Genomic DNA, 9,219 nt, shown 5'->3' with positions numbered 1-9,219 from the left:
AGCTAAATTTTAAAGTTAAAAGGTATTTTAAAATTAAAACCCAAATTAGACACAATTGTGTAAGTAATTATGTAAATATTTTTAAAATATTAGGACAAAAATAAATAAAATTTGTTTAGTCTAAAGGGAATGAGATACTTGCAGCTGAACTTTGAGAACAGCCCAAGTAGACTAGGATACTGTGTGGATCTCTCAGCATGTCCCCTCCATGCACCCTGCCATGCTTTCTCTATACCCCAGGGCATATGGCTGTTGTGTACATCCTTGGCTCTGCCACCAAGGAGAGAAATCTTGTCTCATGTTCTGATTTAACAACTCTGAGGGAAGGACCAGCTTTGGACATGCGTATGCCCTCAGCCAACCATGGAGAAGTACTGTGAATGGAAGACCGGATTCGTGAGACATCCCCTCAGTCAGAAGAGGGGCTATACATCAGGTTAAGAATATGATGGCATGAGAGAGGCCAACCCATGCCTACTGCACTGTCCTTTAGACATCACGTAGAAGTACATAAAATAGAGCTATAAGCGAGCCAGCTACACTGGGTGTAATGCAATGAATCAGGACCCAGTTCTGCCACCAACTACTTATTTGACATTAAATCATATTATCATCTCTCTCTGAATTCTGATTACTACAAGTGGCTGATCACTCCATTTAACTAGGGTTTAAAAGATCCAAAAGTCAGTATTATTCATTTTTACCCCTTTGGAACTAAATATCCCTTAAAAATATTTACTGTTATATGTTTCTCAGTTGTTTAAGGAATTGAAGCCAGGATCTTATCCGTGTTAAGCACATATTCTACCACTGAGCTATATCCCAAGTCCTTCTATTGAAATTAATAGTCAAACAGTATTTTTAGTGAGGCTAATTGAAGTACTTAGAACAGATAAAAATTTTAATGATGAAAAGAAAGCAAAAAGAACATAAACAGGAAAGATGTAGTAAGATAGGATATAAAATCTTATTTGAAAGTGATGGAGATGCATTTGATTTTACATATTTTAACAGTGCAAAGATGGGAGAAGGGAAGGCAATTCTGCAATTAGTGTTACCAGATTTTAAAAAGTAATAAAACGACAATAAAATAATAGAAATTTATTATTTGAATTTATTATAAAAATAAATAATTTTAGTATTCTCTCTTTATGCTATATTTGGAATAACATACCAAAAATTTATTATCAAAGCAAGACATTTATTATCTAGATGTCTTTTGTCTGGGTAACACCATCTATAATTAGATTTCCCATGCCCAGAATAGAAGAGCCATGCCAATTACTCAGGTGAGGTTGAGATTTTTACAGGCATAGCCTTCTTTAGGGAGTCATTGAGCTATTTAATGGTGCTTGAGTTAATAGGCTTTTCTCCATTCTCCAAGTCTTGGTTGCTTATCTCTACAAGGTGGAGTTTGACTCAGTGATCCATTATTATCTTCCCTGCACCAGTGCCCTACGATCAGTGGACTGGGATTTTTCCTGCCCTGGCTTGAATCTTTTAGACTCTTATGCAGCTAACGGCTAGCAACTGGAGACTTTCACTAAGCTGGATTCTTTATTTTATTCAAGAGATGAAGCTGCCATTCTAGCGCTGGCAGTTGGCTCTGGAGATCTCAGCTCCCAAATCTCTAGAGAACCATATACTTTATCTCTCTGTGCATTTCTCCATGGGACACTTGGATCCATAAGAGCAAGGATAACTGCAGCTTTTCTGAGAGCTCACAGAGTCTGGAAGTGAGTTCACTTTAAAATCTAAAGAAAGCTTAAGAAACAACCCAGTTTATCCCAGGGTGCCAGGCCAGTGACTTGGTGAGTCACTCATGCCCATATTCAATAGGCTTTCCAGAATGGGATGGTGTCTCATAAAGAAGCTAAGATAGAGAATATTCTAGAATTATGTCCAGTTTTCCATAGTGAAACCCAAGAGTTAAAAGAGGGGGAGGGAGCAGGGACAAGAGCTTGCTACCCAAGATAAGTTCTATTCTATTTTAAGTTCTCTGAATTTTGTTCTCTTTTTTAAAATGTATTTTATGATTTATTTGTGTATATGTGGTAAAGAGGTATGCACAAATGTGGGCAGGTGCCTGAAGAGATCAGAAGAGGGTGTTAGATCCCCTGGAGTTAGAGATGCAGATGGTTGTAAGGAACCTGTCACAGAGGCTCTAATTGACCTCCAATCTCCACAGGACTGGCTCATACTCCCAACCACCTAGCCACTGAGCCACTGAGCCACCTTTCTTGCACTTAGATTTATTTCGTAACTATTACCTTACTAGGATCATTCAAAAGCTTCAAAATAAAAAGATCCTTTCTCTTTCCTAGAATAGATGTCATGGACCACACTGGAAATTTCAGGAATAATGTACCACTTATAAACCCAGGCCTCTCAGGAAGCTTCTTCTAAACTCTTCTTTGGGCTTCTGACTGCCCTGAGAGGTCCTATTAGCAGTCACATAGTTGTGTTCATGTCCCTGAAGATGGCACACACTCCCACACTTGAAGCTTTCAGGGTTCCCCTCTGCCTTCAAGACTCAGCTCAAGAGACACCACTTCTGAGAGTCTGTTCTAGTTGCCTGGAGAGAATAGCCATTGCCAACAGCTGTGAGTGTCTCCAGGTCTCCGCTGACACATTTCTCAGCCAGTGACTCATGAGGCTCTTGTGGCCAGTTGTGTTTGTCAGCACATAGCATAGCATGAAGCAGCACATGTAGCATACAGTCAGAGCTCATTAATTATTTGGTAAGGGAAATAAAAGAGGAAAAGAAAGTATAGATGGGAGTATACATTTGTTGAGGTTCTCTAGAGATACAGAAGCAGTTAGAAGGTGTGAGGGAAGGAGAGGGAAGGAAGGGGAGAGGGAGGGAGGGAGAGAGGGAGAGAGAGAAGGAGGGAGAGAAGGAGGAGAGGAAGAGGGAGGGAGGGAGGGAGAGAGAGAAGGAGGGAGAGAAGGAGGGAGGGAAAGAGGAAGGAAGGGAGGGAGGGAGGGAAAGAGGGAGGGAGGGAGAGAGGGAGTGAGAGAGAGAGAGAGGGATGGAGGGAGGGAGAACATATGTGTTGATCTCAAAGGCCTACAAATCCCTCAACCTGCCCCTCTGGAAGCTGGAGAACCAGGAAAGTTGGTGTGATTTGAAGGGTTGAGTATTAGGAGCACTAGAGGCAACCAAAGTCAGTGCCTGTTCAACCACAAACAGAGGCAGGCAGTGAGTCTTCCCTCCACCTTTTTATTCTGCTAGAGCCCTCCACTGATGGAACATTGGTGAGGTCAATGTGTATCACTCAGCTTGCTGACTCAAACATGAGACTCTTATGGAAAGACAATCACAGACATTCTTAGAATTGATGGATCTTCCAAGATCTGGGCATCCCAAGAGCCAATCAAATTAACACATTACATTAACCATTGCATGCTCCTTGTTATCTCTAGAAGGAACAACAGCCACTGGAGTTTTGTTTACTTGTATTATTTTGCTTGTCCAGAAAGCAACCTCATTGCAATTGTTTGTGGGCCTTATAAACAATTCATTTTAATTCATTTTAATTATTCTTCAATAGGGAAGCATTAAGACTGTAGTTTATAACTATTGGGGCTGTGCCTTGGGGCCTGATTCATGACTGGATTCATTGTAAAAGGAAATGTCTCAGTGTTTGACTTGGCTTCTTCTGTGATTTATCTTAGCTCCTTGCTTTTGTCTCTTCTCTTTTCAGAGGCTGTATAGGCCCAGGTAGCTACACACAATACGGAATAAAGGCAACATGGGGAGCACCATCCATGTTCATAGCCAGTCAGCTTGCCACACACTACCAATATTCCTTCTTAAGTACTTTTCAGGTTTCTTTTACCCTGGCTAACTACCCTATGACTGCACTGGACCAAGCTAAACCTCTGAAGTGTTGCCTCAGTTTCTGGACCCTCAGCCTGCCCTCGTGTGTCTTCACAGACACACATTTAGGATGGAGCTCCTTAAAATTCCATTAGATGTTATTTAGTTGTTGTTGTTGGTCTTGTTCACTCTTCAACACAAAGAAACGAGCTCACCAAGCAAGACATCAGTCAGGTTGAATGAGCACTTGGTCTAGTGAATACACTTTGTACTCTATAAGTTCTCATCTGAAAATGAGGTTACATTCTGTGGTTCTGAGGAAGGATTAAAAGTTTCACATAGAAAATTTGGAGGGGCACAGCACCACCCATAGCATTACACTTCACTTCCAGTGTGTTTTGAACTTGGTGGATTTTATAGATATGGGTCCATTTGTTTAGAGCTCTTTCCCTCTGATCCCTAACCTGCACAGGCAAAATTAATAGATTAAGTTCTTCTATATCTCTTCTTCTCAGTTACTATGTTCCTGCATTATTCTTCTACTGTAATCTTTATTTCAGTGAACAAGACTTAACTGTTTCCATGTCTGTCTCTTGACCTATCCTTCAAGGCAAAGATGGTCTATTTTGGCATTGTATGCTCAGTGCTTACCACTGTTCCTGCTGTACAGTACAATAATTAAATGTTTGGGAGAAGTAAATTAGAAATGAGCCAGAGGAAATGACACCTGAGCTCTCCCAGTGAGTATTAAAACCTATGCAGTAAAGGAAATGCAGACTTTCCAGAAAAGGGATGCAAACAGAGTGCCTGTGGTCTATGGCATAGAGAGGTAGATGCTATAGGAAGTCCATATATGCTAGTCAATAAAGATCATGAAAGAACTTGTGGACAAAAAGGTTTGGTAAGCTTCTTATATTTGTTCATTTATCATAAACACAAATACATAGATATTGTCTTAGGGTTTTACTGCGGTGAACAGATACCATGATCAAGGCAACTCTTATAAGGACAATATTTAATTGGGACTGGCTTACAGGTTCAGAGCAGCAGCATCCAAGCAGGCACGGTGCAAGAGCTGAGAGTTCAACATCTTGTTACTAAGGAAAACAGGAGAAGACTGGCATCCTCAGGCAGTTAGGAAGAGGGTCTCAAAGCCCACTCCCACAGTAACACACTACCTCTAAGAAGGCCACACCTACTCCAACAAGGCCACACCTCCAAATAGTACCACTCCCCGGGCCAAGCATATTCAAAGCACCACATTCATAGGTATATCAGCATACCACACCAAGGAAGGTTTTTAGAAATAAGTCACATGACTACATTTGTTTATTACAACAGTGATGTTGGTGGCAAAAATGAAGGTAGATTGAGTGAGTGATGTTTGGAAATGAGGAGGCCACTGGAGGGAGTGGCTGGTGTTTTGGCCACAGATAATAAAGGAATGAGCCAGAAGACATTGTGACAGTTGAAAGGAAGGCATATACTACAATAGTTCTTAGAGAGTAAAGGTGGTTAACTCGGATGTCTGATTAAGCAAGAGACAGGAGAAGAATGAGAGAAGAAAAAATAAATCTCATCCGTCATTGGATGAAGGAGCATCTGGCAGAGACTTCAAAATCAGAAGCGGAAAGAGGAACACCCAGGGATGCATTTATGACGAGGCGAGAATATAAAGACCTGCGACCAGACACTGTAGAGAGTGGGAAACTTCAGAACACTGAGTCCTCAATGAGATGCTCCCATCAAATCCCTCTCCTCAGGACTCAGGGAAGTGTATGGAAGATGAGGCAGGAAGAGGGTAGGCATCATCGGGGATGGAAGATGCTGAGGAAATAAGGCCTTGTAGACACAACAGGACCAGCACACATATGAACTTAAACAGAAACTGTGGCAGCATGCAGAGAGCCTCAATAGGTCTAAGCCAGACCGAGTTCCAGAGCAGAGTAGACATAAGCCTCCAGGAGGTATCTCCAATTAATAACTGCTAGCAAAGGAAAAGTTAGCTTTCTTCAGCAAAGTCTCACTGGGTATACAAACCACGTTTAAGAGCAGGCCCCATGGGACAGTTAGGCTAGCCTCCTGTCTTCAAGCATAGCAGAGTATCATTAATAGTGTCTGGGGTCGTCTCTCTCACAATGGATGAGTCTCAAGTTGAGGCAGCCATAGGCTGGGTGTTCTTTCAGTCTCTGTTCTATCTTTATCCCTGCATATCTTGTGGGACAAATTTTGGGTTGAAGGTTTTATGGGTGAGTTGATGGCCCGGTCCCTCCACCGGAAGTCCTGCCTGGCTACAGGAGATGGAAACAGATGCAGAGACCCATAGCTGAAAATGAGACAGAGCTCAAGGAGTCTTGTGGGGAGATGGAATAGAACTGAGAGAGCCAGAGAGACCAAGGATACCACAAGAAGACCTATAGAGTCAACTAACCTGGGCCAATGGGAGCTCACAGAGACTGAAACACCATTCAGAGGACTGGACCTAGGCCCCATACATATTTGTAGCAGATGTACAGCTTGATCTTTGTGGGGGTCCCTTCACAACTGGAGTGGGGTTTTCTCTGACTCTGTTGCCTGCCATTGGATCTCCTTCCCCTACTTGAACTGCCTGGCTAGGCCTCACTGGGAGAGAATGTGCCTAGCTCTGCTAGGACTAAATGTCCCAGGGTGAGGTGGTACCCAAGGGGCGATTCCCGTTCTCTGAGAAGAAGGGGAGAGAATAGTGGGGGGTGGGATTTATAAGGGGGAGCTGGGAGAAGAGGAAAGGGGGGCTGCAGCCATGATATAAAATGAATAATAAATAAATAAAATGTTGAAAAAAGGGGTTTGCCCTATGCCCAGCAGTAGATGCCTAACACAAAGCAAATTCAATGGTATTTTTGGAGATTTTTTTTTAATTCTCTTTTTTGTTTGTTTTTTTTCTATTATGATTTGTTTGTTTTTATTTTATCTTATTTTATTATTATTTTTAGATGCCCATTTGTTTTCTTTTTTAAAGCTTTTTATTGGTTCTTTGTGAATTTCCCATCATGCACCCTATTCCCACTCATCTCCTCCTTGCCTCATACCCACCCTCTGTCCTCGCAATAACCCCCTCCCTCAACATAGAAAAAAGAAATCTTGTGGAGGTTGTAGTATGTCACAGTACATTTTGCTTGAAAACATTCATCACAATGATTTCTTGGTCTGATATGAGGCCTCTGGCTTCTGCTTACTCTGTCAATACTGGAATCTCACTGGAACTCCTCTTGGGTGTCCTTTTGTTGCTCTGTGTCATGGAGAGCCTGTAGCCTTGGAGCTGTAGAACTGGTCTCTTTATGCACTCCAGCAGTTCACTGATGAGGTAGAAATTGGTGTGGGCCAACACAAAGCCTTGGATCTGGGCCTGAGAGGTATCTGAGCTGGTCGGCTTGATGGCTGCCCCTCTCTCATGCTCTTGGTGACAGCTCACTTGCAACCCCTGCAGCCAGGGCCAGCTCTACCATGCTGCCCAGGCAAGTTACAAGGCCTGTTCTCTCCAATGTTGCAGCCCGTGAGGGACAGGGACAGCTCTCCTGCTCTCATGGCCCCAGGACCAGCTCTCTTGCACGGCAGACAAAAAGTAGGATCTGCTCTCCTGTGCTTATTCCCTCAGGGCTGGCTCACCTGAACCTCCCCAAGCCTCTCAGGGTTAGTTCTACTAGGCCTGCTTTCCCAAGTGCTTGTTGCAGCCTGTGAAAGGCAGCACCAGATCTCCTGCTCCCATGAGCTCAGGGCCAGGTCTCCCACCTGTTGCAGGTACTGAGGGGCGAGCAGGGAGGAGGATATTTCTCCATCATAATGCCACTGCATAGGAAATGATTGTTAGGGCCTGCTCCTGCTCCCTCCTAGGTTTGTATCCTCTGGGTTGGCTCACCTGCAGCTCCCACAATATGCAGGGCCCACTCTCCCCAGTGCTGCAGCTGGCTAAGGGAATGGTCAGCTCTCCTGCTCTCATACCCTTAAGGCCAGCTGTCCCATGAGGCACAGGTGAGGGGTTGTACCAGTGGTGCACAGCCATCAAACACCACCTTGTCTCCAGGCAGCAGCCAAGACCAGGGATGTTCATGTGGCCTTTCATGGTAACTAACAGACCCCTGCTGCTACAGGACCACAAATCAAGATGTGGCCCCCAGTGGTAACACAGACCAGGATCCTACTATGGTCCTACGTGGCATCACCAGCTACTCACATCAGGCTGTTCCTAGCTACCCTCGAGTCTCCCAGGTCTGCCTCTTGTCATTGGGTCTATATCCTTCTGTTTATATTTCTCTTCCATTTCTCCACCAGTTTTGTCTTTCTTAGTGGTACCCAGGGTCTCTGGGTGTTTGGATTCTGCTTTTTGTCTGCCGTACTTGTGCATTATGATGCATGTCCAAGGGTCATTTTGGGGATGGTTTTCTTCCCGCTCCCCCCACTCCCCAAGCCTACATGGCAACAGACTGTTGGTCATCTCAGGCTAGCTCCCTGTCTGGGCCTCCCAGGGCTGGACTGTTTGTCATCTCAGGCTAGCCTCCTCTCAGGGACTCCTGGGGCTGGGCTGGTGGTTGTCTCAGGCTAGCTCCCTGTCTGGGCCTCCCGGGGCTGGACTGTTTGTCATCTCAGGCTAGCCTCCTGTCAGGGACTCCTGGGGCTGGACTGCTGGTCATCTCAGGTTCACTTCTTTTTTGGAGAATGTTAAGCTACCAATCATTTGGATGTTCATCAGTCAGAACACTGAACATAGACATAGCCTCTCTCCTCTCTGCCACCTACTGATGATACCCATGTGACACAGCAGCCACACTTGCAATGCCTCTAGGGGCAACACCTGTTTTTTTGTTTTGTTTTGTTTTGTTTTGTTTTGGTTTGGTTTGGTTTTTTTGGTTTTTTGGTTTTTTTGAGACAGGGTTTCTCTGTGTAGCCTTGGCTATCCTGGAACTCACTCTGTAGACCAGGCTGGCCTCGAACTCAGAAATCCGCCTGTCCCTGCCTCCCAAGTGCTGAGGGCAGTACCTGTTAGTTTTTCTAATTAGAAAGCCAGAAAGGGTATGGATTTGGGAGGTAGGGAAGATTTGGGAGGAGATGAGGGAGATGATATGCTAATCAGGATATACTATATGGAAAAAAAGCTACTTTCAATTAAAAAAGAAAGATATGAAGAAAGACAAAAGTGAAATTTAATCACAGGTGCTCAGAGGGTCTCCAACTGGATGTGGCTGGCAGACTGCCCTCTCTACCAGTCTTGAAGTTTGGGAGGTCTTTGTTACAGGGGTTGGTACTGGAGTTAACCATATAGAGACACAAAGTCATAGAAGTTGACTTACAACTCAGAGAAAGTGTGGTATAAAGGTAAGATCCAAGGATGGGAATTCTGGTCTTATAGGATAGTCCACCAG

At 44.1% G+C, this 9,219-nt stretch overlaps 1 non-coding gene across 1 annotated transcript; it reads right to left on the bottom strand.

The window, feature by feature from the left end:
* Positions 1 to 8,514: 8,514 nt before the first annotated feature.
* LOC116097305 lies at positions 8,515 to 8,649 on the bottom strand. The gene has a single exon (XR_004121348.1). It is a non-coding gene; the product is annotated as a small nucleolar RNA SNORA17 (small nucleolar RNA).
* Positions 8,650 to 9,219: the final 570 nt, after the last annotated feature.

Source organism: Mastomys coucha, unplaced genomic scaffold (genome assembly GCF_008632895.1).
Source record: "Mastomys coucha isolate ucsf_1 unplaced genomic scaffold, UCSF_Mcou_1 pScaffold18, whole genome shotgun sequence".
NCBI classification, from domain to species: Eukaryota; Metazoa; Chordata; class Mammalia; order Rodentia; family Muridae; genus Mastomys; species Mastomys coucha.
This window is presented reverse-complemented; position numbering and strand designations above follow the sequence as displayed.